The sequence below is a fragment of the Bubalus kerabau genome, chromosome 8 (genome assembly GCF_029407905.1).
Source record: "Bubalus kerabau isolate K-KA32 ecotype Philippines breed swamp buffalo chromosome 8, PCC_UOA_SB_1v2, whole genome shotgun sequence".
Classification (NCBI taxonomy): Eukaryota; Metazoa; Chordata; class Mammalia; order Artiodactyla; family Bovidae; genus Bubalus; species Bubalus kerabau.
Window position 1 is genome coordinate 118,730,760 of NC_073631.1, and position 10,699 is coordinate 118,741,458.

General features: G+C 48.4%; 1 long non-coding RNA gene across 1 annotated transcript; it reads right to left on the minus strand.

The window, feature by feature from the left end:
• Nucleotides 1-8,601: 8,601 nt before the first annotated feature.
• LOC129658779 (uncharacterized) lies at nt 8,602-10,452 on the minus strand. Its single transcript, XR_008717514.1, has 3 exons — nt 10,327-10,452; nt 9,995-10,128; nt 8,602-9,225 (listed from the first exon to the last, which is right to left on the minus strand). It is a non-coding gene; the product is annotated as an uncharacterized LOC129658779 (long non-coding RNA).
• Between the last annotated feature and the right edge of the window lie 247 nt (nt 10,453-10,699).

A 10,699-nucleotide genomic window follows, 5' to 3' on the forward strand; every position in this document is an offset into this window, starting at 1 on the left:
CCAGGCTGAAGAATTGTGGAATTTCAGAATGAGAAGAGCCTTAGGGAATGCAAACAACTTCTCTACTTAACAGATGGGCATCCCCCATGGACACACACAGAACCTACATTTCCCTGCCCAGTGATCTGTTAACATTCTTAATATCTTTCCAAAGAGGAGGAGAATCCCCTTGTTCCCCCTATTCTGAATTAATGGTAAAATAAATTACAGGACATCTGAGTCAGAAGGAACCTGGGGCCCATCTGCTCCAGCTTCCTACCCAACATAGGAAGAAGACCATCTGATCATTATCCAAATGTGTCCTGTGATCGAGGAACCCTTTCTGTGTTGGGCGCTCGTGGAATTAAAATATTCTTTCCTAGAGCTCTTGACAACTGGCCCTAGTCTTTCCTTCTAAATGAACACTACAAAATGTTGAATGTACTATCTTTCCCTGGAAAGATAGACATCTAACTTGGTTTAAAAGCAGAGACGTCACTTTGCTGACAAAGGTCCATATAGTCAAAGCTATGGTTTTTCCAGTAGTCATGTATAGATGTGAGAGTTAGACCGTTAAGAAGGCCGAAGAATTGATGCTTTCAAGTTGTGGTGCTAGAGAAGACTCTTGAGAGTAACTTGGACTCCAAGGAGATAAAACTCCTTGACTCCAGTCAATCCCTAAAGGAAATCAACCCTGAATATTCATTGGAAGGACTGATGCTGAAGCTGAAGCTCCAATCCTTTGGCCACCTGATGCGAAGAATTGACTCATTGGAAAAGACCCTAATGCTGGGAAAGACTGAAGGCAATAGGAAAAGGGGGCTGGAGGATGAGATGGCTAGAAAGCATCACCGACTCAATGGACATAGGTTTGAGGAAGCTCTGGGAGATGGTGAAGGACAGGGAAACCTGGTGTGCTGCAGTCCATGGGGTCGCAAAGAGTCAGACACGACTGAGTGACTGAACAACAGCAAAGGCATCTAACTCCACATGGCTCTCAAAAAGTAAGTCTAATGGTGGATGTTTGTGCACAGTGTTGGGTGGGTGGGGAGGTACTCTCAGGCAGGTGTTCTTTGGGGAAATATCACACACTGCCTCCTCCTCTACGCACAAGACAAGGCCTGGTGGTCTCGGGGAGCACGAGGGCTTAGTGGGGTATCAGCAACCTGGGAGCCACCAAGCAATCTGCTGTTACACAGGCTCCATGATGCTCCTTTATCCACCGAGTCACCTTCCAGGTGTTTTCCGAGGGCTGAAACGGCTTCCTCTAGGTATGTGAGCTCCTCCCTCATGTGCCATTTTGACCGATCGTCATTTTTTCTGCAACGTAAGCCGTTTCGACACGAAGCGTGTGCTTTGCCGAGGCACTTTTGCACTGCTCGCTGGCCGTCAGCCTTTGACAAAGCTGCATTTTTATGGGAGATACACCAGAGGAGCAGCCCCACGCTCCACTATAACTCAGGGAGCATATTAGACGCTGAAATTCTAATACCTCATTTTCATGACAAATGACGCAACAAGAGCCCCAGATGGCTACCCTGCATCTTCCATTCTGCCTGCAGCCGGCCAAGGAAAAGGAAAGTGCTGAATGCTTCCCCTCTCTGCTCTAGCCCATGGCAATGCATAGTGCTCGGGGAGAGCTGGCCGCAGACTAGGGCCGCTGCTCACGAGGCTCTTGTGGCCTGATAACTTGGAGTGGACTCAGTCTTCAAGCACAGGAACACGCCTGAAACCAGGGTTGTGATAGTTACCCTTGGGGCTTCCCTGGTGGTCCGGTGTTTAAGAATCCACCTGCCAATGCAGGGGGTCACAGGTTTGATCCCTGGTCAGGGAAGATCCCACACGCCATGGAGTTTTTAAGCCTGTGCATCTCAACTATTGAGCCTGTGCTGTAGAGTCTGAGAACCACAGCTACGACTGAGCCCACATGCCATAAATCCTGAAGACCTCATGCCTGGAGAACAAGAGAAGCCACTACAATGAGGAGCCCATGAACCACAACGAAGAATAGCCTCTGCTCACCACAGCTAGAGAAAAGCCCGTGCAGCAATGAAGACGCAGGGCAACCAAAAATAAATCCATAAATTAAAAAATAGCTACACTTGACATTGCCCTGGATATAGATGCCTCGGCAAAGGCTCAGTCAATAGGCACAGCGGGAAAACATGCCATCTAAGAGCGTACATTCACTGAGGTTAGAGTTAGTCCTCCCTGGATTCGGTGAGAGGATCACAAGGTCTGCAAGTAGCTTGCAAGCCTTTGTTTCACTCACTTGGTGTGCAGGCAGGAATAGGACTCAATGTTTGTATCAACCCTGGACGTCCCCAAGTGCATTCAGGCTTAGGACAGTTTTCACCGTAGAGCAGAAGTAGGACATAGGTGAACTTGACCCTCATGCAGAAGGGTCTAGCAATTAACATATAAAGGCTTATATCAGGGTTATGCAGCAAAAGAAGACTAAAAGGATGTGTGTGGGTGTGTATGTGGTACATGTGTGTGCACGTGCTAAGTCACTTCAGTCGTGTCCAACTGTTTCTGATGCTATGGACTGTAGCCCTCCAGCCTCCTCTGTCCATGGGATTCTTCAGGCAAGAGCACTGGCATGGGTCTCTGTTTTCTTCTCCAGGGGATCTTCCCCACCCAGGGATTGAACCCTCATCTCTTAGGTCTCCTGCATTGCAGGGGGTTCTTAACCACTAATGACACCTGGGAAGCCTGGTATATGTATGTATGTAAAATAAGGGATTGGTTCATGTCATTATGGAAGCTGACAAGTCCCCAAATCTGTGGTCAGCAATCTAGAGACTCAGGGAGAGCTGATATTTCAGTTCAAGTTCAAAGGCAGGGAAAAAAATCCCATGTTCCAGCTTGATAGCAGCCAGAAGGAGAACTTCCTTCCTACTCAGCATTTCTTTCTTTCTTTCTTTTTTCCTACTCAGAATTTCTGTCCCATTCAGAGCATCATCTGATTGAAGCCTGTTACATTAGGGAGGGCAATCTGCTTTTCTTTATCAGTTCAACTGTTAACTTCATCCAGAAACATCCAGAGTGATGTCTGGCCAAATATCTGCCCCTGTATCCCCTCCCCCCACTGATAACCCAGTAAAGTTGACACAGAAAATTAACCATCACAAGTCTACCCCTTGTCTACTTGGCACCCACACACATCTCCTTACACCATCCTTAATCTCCAAATAAAGACAATACTTCTGGTCATAATTCTGCTTCCGAAGGCCAAGAGGAAAGCCTTCTGTTGTTCTGGGCCCCACGCAAAACCAGTAACTTTCCAGGTTGCTCGGTAAGTGGGCAGAAGTGGCACATACAATGTGAAGTGTGTGTTGACACGGAGACCTGTGGACCTAAAGCGTCATCAGGTGTCCCCTCCTCCCCCCAGAGAGGACTGACTGATTAGTGGAAACTTGGCCCAGAGTGGCTAGCAGTGGGTCCACTGAGTTTGGGTTCACCCTGTGGTTAATTTCCCTGCCCTTGAATTTATAACTGGGCTAGACATACATGGTAATTGGCAGAATTCAATATTGGTATTTCATCCTGAAGGAAAGAGCTATTATCGTTGCAGGGGAAGCCAAGCCAAAGCTCTAACATTGCCTTGCCATGACCGAGATACAAGTTCCCCACGCAGTGCCACACCCCAGGGGGAGGACACATGTTACCGGAACCTTTAAAAACCGAGGGGCTGCACGGGCCGTGATACTCATCATCCATTCATTTACTTTACCAGCTCTCTCCCCCTCTCTGTCTCTCATCTCTAGGGGGATGAAAGTGGACAACAGCCACATTACCCAGGTAGTAGCCCCACGTGCAGCTGACATCCCACGCACGGCATTGTTGTTGGAGCAGATGAACATGCATGCATGCACGCGTATTTCGGCACATGGTCATTGATCTGCCCTGATCCTTATCAGAAAAGAGTATCAGACATTCTTCCCATTTACTTGGGAAGGACAATAGTATACGTTTATAGTCTTGTCACATGGTTACATTAACTTCCTATTTTCCCAAGGAATTTGAAGGGGCCTGAACCAAGTGGCAAATGGCTTGGGTGGTTAGGGCCCTGGAAAGAGCTACAGTGCGGCATCGGTAGCAAGGAGAGAGGTGTAGAGATGAGCCAAAGGCAGCGAGCGCGAAGCCTGAAGAGCTTTATCACATGGCAGTGCTGGTATCATGGAAGAAGCTACTTCAGAAGGCTCGGTAAACCAACTGTACAGAAAGGCCTGGCTGGTTGGAGTCGGGCCACCAGGGCTGACACCGTACATGCATGCATAACATGGCCATGGATGGCTGGGATGGAGACCAGGCAGCGTGGAGACCACTTGCCGAGGCTGATCTAGCTACCGCCTGTGCTGGTGTCCATCATGTCAGCAGCAAGTTCAGTTCAGTTCAGTCGCTCAGTGGTGTCCAGATCTTTGCGACCCCATGGACTGCAGCACACCAGGCCTCTCTGTCCATCACCAACTCCCGGAGCTGGCTCAAACTCATGTCCACTGAGTCAGTGATGCCATCCAACCATTTCATCCTCTGTCATTCCCTTCTCCTGCCTTCAAATTTTCCCATCACCAGGGTCTTTTCCAATGAGTCAATTCTTCACATCAGGTGCCCAAAGTATTGCAGCTTCAGCTTTAGTATCAGTCCTTTCAGTGAATAGTCAGGGTTGATTTCCTTTAGGATTGACTGGTTGGATTTCCTTGCAGGCCAAGGGATTCAAAAGAGTCTTTTCTAGCACCACAGTTCAAAAGCATCAGTTATTCGGCACTCAGCTTTCTTTATAATCCAACTCTCACATCCATACATGACTACTAGAAAAACCATAGCTTTGATTAGATAGACCTTTGTCAGCAGAGTAATGTCTCTGCTTTTTAATATGCTGTCTAGGGTGGTCGTAGCTTTTCTTCCACTGAGCAAGCATCTTAACTTCATGGATGCAGTCACCATCTGCAGTGATTTTGGAGCCCAAGAAAATAAAAAGTCTCTCACTCTTTCCATTGTGTCCGCATCTACTTACCATGAAGTGATGGGACCGGATGCCATGATCTTCATTTTTTGAATGTTCAGTTTTAAGCCAGCTTTTTCACTTGCCTCTCTCACTTTCATTAAGAGGCTCCTTAGTTCCTCTTCCCTTTCTGCCATAAGGGTGGTGTCATCTGCATATCTGAGGTCATTGATATTTCCCCCAGAAATCCTGATTCTAGCTTGTGCTTCATCCAGCCCCGCATTTCTCATGATGTACTCTGCATATAAGTTAAATAAGCAGGGCAACAATATACAGTCTTGATGTACTCCTTTCCCAATTTGGAAACAGTCCATTGTTCCATGTCTGGTTCTAATTATTGCTTCTTGATCTGCATACAGGTTTCTCAGGAGGCAGGTCAGGTGGTCTGGTATTCCCATCTCTTGAAAATTTTCCACAGTTTGTTGTGATCCACACAGTCAAAGTCTTTAGTGTAGTCAGTGACAAACCCTAAACCCCAGTATGGGTCCATCCCTTGAAGAGACCAAACAGATGTCTGGTAACAAAGTGACTGCCCTGGACCAACTCCATCCATGAGAGGGAAGCCACTTGTCTTCCTAGAACTGATGCGTATTCTAAGTATGCGTTTTTCTTTCCTGCCTGCTGGGTCTTAACTGGCACCACTGACCAAGGGCCTATAGGATATTTGACCCACTGCATAACATTGTTCACTTCCCAGCAGAGGAAGTGCAGTGGTGTGTACACTGCATATGCTGGAATAGACATCAGAGAAACTGGATGCATTTTCCAGGTCAAGGAAGACTATTTGCAAATGCACGGAAGTAGGAAAAAAATCACGGACACTGTGGGATAACAAGAGTTGGGCGCTGACAGCCAGCTCTGATGCCCTACCTGCCTATACCTGGGGTGGAGTTTGCCTTGACCCTCCTTCCTAATCCACAGTGAGATCAACCCTCTTCTCAGTAAGGGTGAGGAGAGCATCCTTTGCAAACGGCACTCTAGTGGCTCCCACAGCCTCAGGGCTCCTCGTGGTACTTATTTGCTTTCCGCCATCCCTGTTTGTTCCCGGCATCAGCTGGGAGCACATGTACAAAGGGGACCGTGTGAATAAATCTGGATGGACAGAAAACACATTAGTTATTTCTTAGCCCCATTCTGAAGCTTAGCTGAGTTTATTAGATTTGATTAAAGGATTTTATGTCTGGCTTGTTGGAGAGATAGGGATTAAGCAGTAAGGAGCTTTTCCCTTCCGGGGATCACCAAACCCATCCCCGGAGAATGGTGACGTGCTGAGTTCTGGGCTGCTGTTCTTAAAAAAATGCCAGATTCTTTCCCTTCATTTGTATTAATGAGATCAGTCAAAAATGATGAAGCCTTCTGCGGTTTTGCAAGCCATGAATTATCGAAGAGAAAAGCTGGAGGGGAGATTAGAAAGAATCATAGCCCCCAACTTCACTGTGTAGATAAGAGAGCCAGAGAAGTTAACTAACTTGCTGGAGGTCACACGGCGAGTTCCAGGCACAGCGGAGAGCACAGCCCAGGTCCCTTGTCTCCTAAATCAGCACCGTTTAGTTCTCTCCTTCCCCAGAAATAGATACTGAACCACCAAAGGATGGATGCCCAGAGGAAGGGATGAAGGGGAGGTTCTTGCCGCACTTTCTCTGCTTGAAATAAGATACACGGTTGGTTTTCAGCAACACACAACTCTTGACAATTTACCGCAGACACCAGGGTAGTGACGTGAGGGGAAAGTTACAGGGTTATGAGATGGGGAGAGAAGGGAAAGGGGCCATGAGAGACTGTGTCCAGGAAGTGCTCCTCGGTGATCAACACTCCGGCTTCACCCACCAGGGGCCCTGGATTTCTGCCACCATCCTCCCCATGCAGGACAGGCTCCCCTGGCGAGGAGGGGACCTCCACCGGGCTCTCAGGAGTCCTCTCTCCAGAGAGCAGAGGACAAGTCCTGGGAGGAATGAAAGGCTCGTTCTCACTCCAGGCAGGACCGGGATGTGGGTCCCCCCTCCTCCTCCGGGCTCTTCTCAGCCTCAGCTCTGCCCTCAGTGACCATCCATCTAGTTCAAGGCAGGTGCCAGCTGCCTGGGTGCTTCTGAGCTCAGAGTGTCCTGGGCTTATTTCTTGAGAAGGTGCCCATTTTTCTCCATTTTGGCTTGTTTGTTGATCATGGCTGCAGGGCGTTGACATAAATAGATGTTGAACGTTTAACTGGAAGCGGGTTGACTCCGCGCTGTCATAGGTGAGCGTGGGCACGACTCTGGGGGGAGTGTGGGTCCAGGGGCAGGAGATGCAGGCATCCACAGGTGGGCAAAGTGCTGCACGTAGGTGACGGCCTCCCCGGTGGGGAGGGACAGGAGGGACGGGAGAGCCCGGAGCAATGTGCCGTCCCGGGCAGACGGGATGGGGTGCTGGAGCTATAAGCACGGGCTAGTGGGTATCAGGAATGTCTGTGCCTGGCATCAGAGGGCCAGGCATGGCATGGGGTGATGTAGGGGAGGGGGCATGGGGCGGGTGGGTGTGAGACTGAAGCAGGAGACTGAGGCTGGTGCGGAACCAGGCACAGCGGTCATGGCCAATCGCCAGGTGAGAGGAGGTCATGGTCACAACCAGGGCCCCTGGCTCCCAGGCTGTGGCCTGTTCAAGCCTGACAGCCTGGCCTGGCTCTGCATGTCCTGCCTGGTGACTTCCTGCCGTAGACTTCGGACTGGTACCCGATTCCTCCTCCTGTTCAGTCTTTTCCAGGCATTCAGTATATTTCCTGAATGTATATTACTGGGGAGCAGTGACCCTGGGGTGCGTGGACCACAAGCCTGCTGGACCGGGGACGGGGATTACACTCCACTCAGCTTCCCACAGCACCAGGGGCCTCAATCCCTGGGAAGAGGGGCTGCAATCCTTCGGAGCCCCAGTGTTCCTGGATGTTTCCAAGACCGCTCTTATCTCAGACGGCTCTGCATCCCAGACTGCCTGCTGGGAACCCCGCTAACAAAACTGCCCTGACACTTGTCCTGTAGGACAGACCCCCCCCTACACACACACACAGTGCATCTACACAGCTCCTTGGACTGTTCCCCAGTTGAATCTATTACCCCCACTCGCTGGGTGAAGAGGTCCTTGGTTCTGCTGCCTTCTAGCTGGTGACATAAAAGGCAGACAGGGAAAGGGTAGGGCGGTCAGAGAGCACGTTGGGGAAACATCACCACCTTTGCCAGGTAAGGAAGGGGCCCCGAGTCAGATCTTAAACAATGGGTAGCATTTGCACACAGCAATTACACAGTAGACCTGGATCCACGCGCCTTGTCTATCAAGGACAGATTTCCATCCAACTTACATTACCTGAATGATGTTCAGACAATGCATAATTGTAAGCAAATCCAAGCCAAGTGAAGCAGGTGAAGGCTGAGCAGATGGTGCAGGAAGAGGAGGAAGCTAATGACAAAATCAGATGGCTGTTTGGCTGAAACAACCCCCCGTTCCCCCCACCCGCTTCAGAACGTTATCTTGATCGGTCAATTACATGCTATACGATCAGATTGAATTCCACGAAGAAACACTTGGATGGAAATAATTATAGGTAGAGTCATTTTATTAGTATTCCTAAAGACCTCTAATGAGGAATGGGGATGGTAAATCATTAATATATATTTTCAGCTGCTTTAAAAATTAAATCTGTTCCACAATGTGTTTCACAATTTTATAGCCATTATGTGGAGCCCTTTGGGATCGTCTCGTAAAAGGCATTCCATAAATTTGATCTGTCCTTGTATCACATTGCGTTTTATGGCAATAATCTGGCATCTTAAAGAGCTCCGAGGCACCATCTCTTTCAGAAGCAGCGATGAAGGGACGTGCAGGAGGGTGGAAGGGAGTGAGCGAGTGCTGGGGAAGGGGTCGTCAGCCTCTTTTCAGAACGGTACAGGGGAAGGGATCAGATTTAGAGAGATTTATTTCACTCTTCCCTGAGGCTTCCTGTTAAACATTACCAGATATATCTCTTCTTCAACTCTCCTCCTAAAAAACAAACCCACGCAAGGATTCCTCTATAAGACAGTGTATGACATGGATCATTCTTGCTTCATTGCAGTGGGGCTGAAGGACACAGCACAGGTGAGTCCAGCCCAAAGTGGAGAGTAATTCATCCCCTCTGCTTCCTCAGCTGCTACTTACTGCATCACTGCCAGGAAACCCCCCAGGCTCCATTTCTGTAGTGACCATGATGCAAACCTCTCCAGGCATTTGAAAACCTAGACAAAATTTACAGAGTAAATTTACAGGGAAGGCATGAAATGTCCTAATCTATGGCATTTTTAAATTTTTTCATTCATCTAAGATGTTTGCTCCTGAGAAGGAAAGCTATGACTAACTTAGACAGTGTATTAAAAAGCAGAGACATCACTTTGCCAACAAAGGTCCATGTAGTCAAAGCTATGGTTTTTCCAATAGTCACTTATGGTTGTGAGAGTTGGACTATAAAGAAGCTGAGTGCCAAAGCATTGATGTTTTCAAACTGTGGTGTTGGAGAAGACTCTTGAGAGTCCCTTGGACTACAAGGAAATCAAACCAGTCAATTCTAAAGGAAATCAGTCCTGAATATTCATTGGAAGGACTGATGCGGAAGCTGAAGCTCCAATACTCTGATGCAAAGTGCCAATTCACAGGGAAAGACCCTGATGCTGGGAACGACCGAAGGTAAAGGAGAGGTGGGTGGCAGAGGATCAGATGGTTAGATAGCATCACCATCTCAGTGGACATGAGTTTGAGCAAACTCTGGGAGATAGTGAAGGATAGGGGAGTCTGGCATGCTGCAGTCCATGGTGTTGTAAACAGTTGGACATGACTTAGCGACTGAACAACAATACTCATGGAGGCATGATGATTTAGTAAAGACATTATATATCAATAAATCATGGGCTCTTTCACAGTGGGTCACACGTGACACAGAAATGTTGTGGGCTAGGGTGAGGGGCTGCTCACCCTGTAAAGCGATGCAGGTTCTACTCCGTAATGTCTCACCTGTGGGGTTAGGTTCTCTGGCCCCATAGACTCACACCTGCCCTGCGATCAACCAATCAGAATCCACGTTGTTGGCCATGTTTCACCCCATCAAGCAGAACTTCTTATCCTTGTCGGCAGTTTTAATCAGAGTGCTGAAGCCAGAAGAAAACTATTTAAATATGCTAATGGCCTGGCAGGAGATTAAATGGGCCCCTTAACAAATGACTTTCCATCCAGCCCCCAGAGTCCCCACCTGACACAGTGGCACATTAATGGCACTGATATTCCCGCCTGCCAGGGGCATTCCATGCATCTCCTGTGAGCCCATGACAGCTGGAGAATCAGCACACCTTCTTTGCACGTTATCCATTGATCTCTCAGTGGCCGTGGAAGTGGCTTCGTGAGGCTGCCCTGAGAAGTACTGCCTTGCTGATCTTCCTGTTCCTGGACCACTTTCCTGGGCTAGTGACAGATGCTCTGTACAGGGAAAAACCACTTAGAGCACTTAAGAGAGCAGAGACAGATTTCTCATATTTTGGGATCATTTGAGGAGCTGTAAGAATGAATGTTTCCTGTAAAATCTTGAAACGTGCAAGAGGTTGAGACCTAAAAGGTATGTTTGGGGTAATTCCCGACTCATGCTTGCTGTGTGGGGGAGACGTTATGATGGGGTAACTTAACTGATACATCCACTCCTTGTTTTGTTTCGGTTGGTGATAAAAC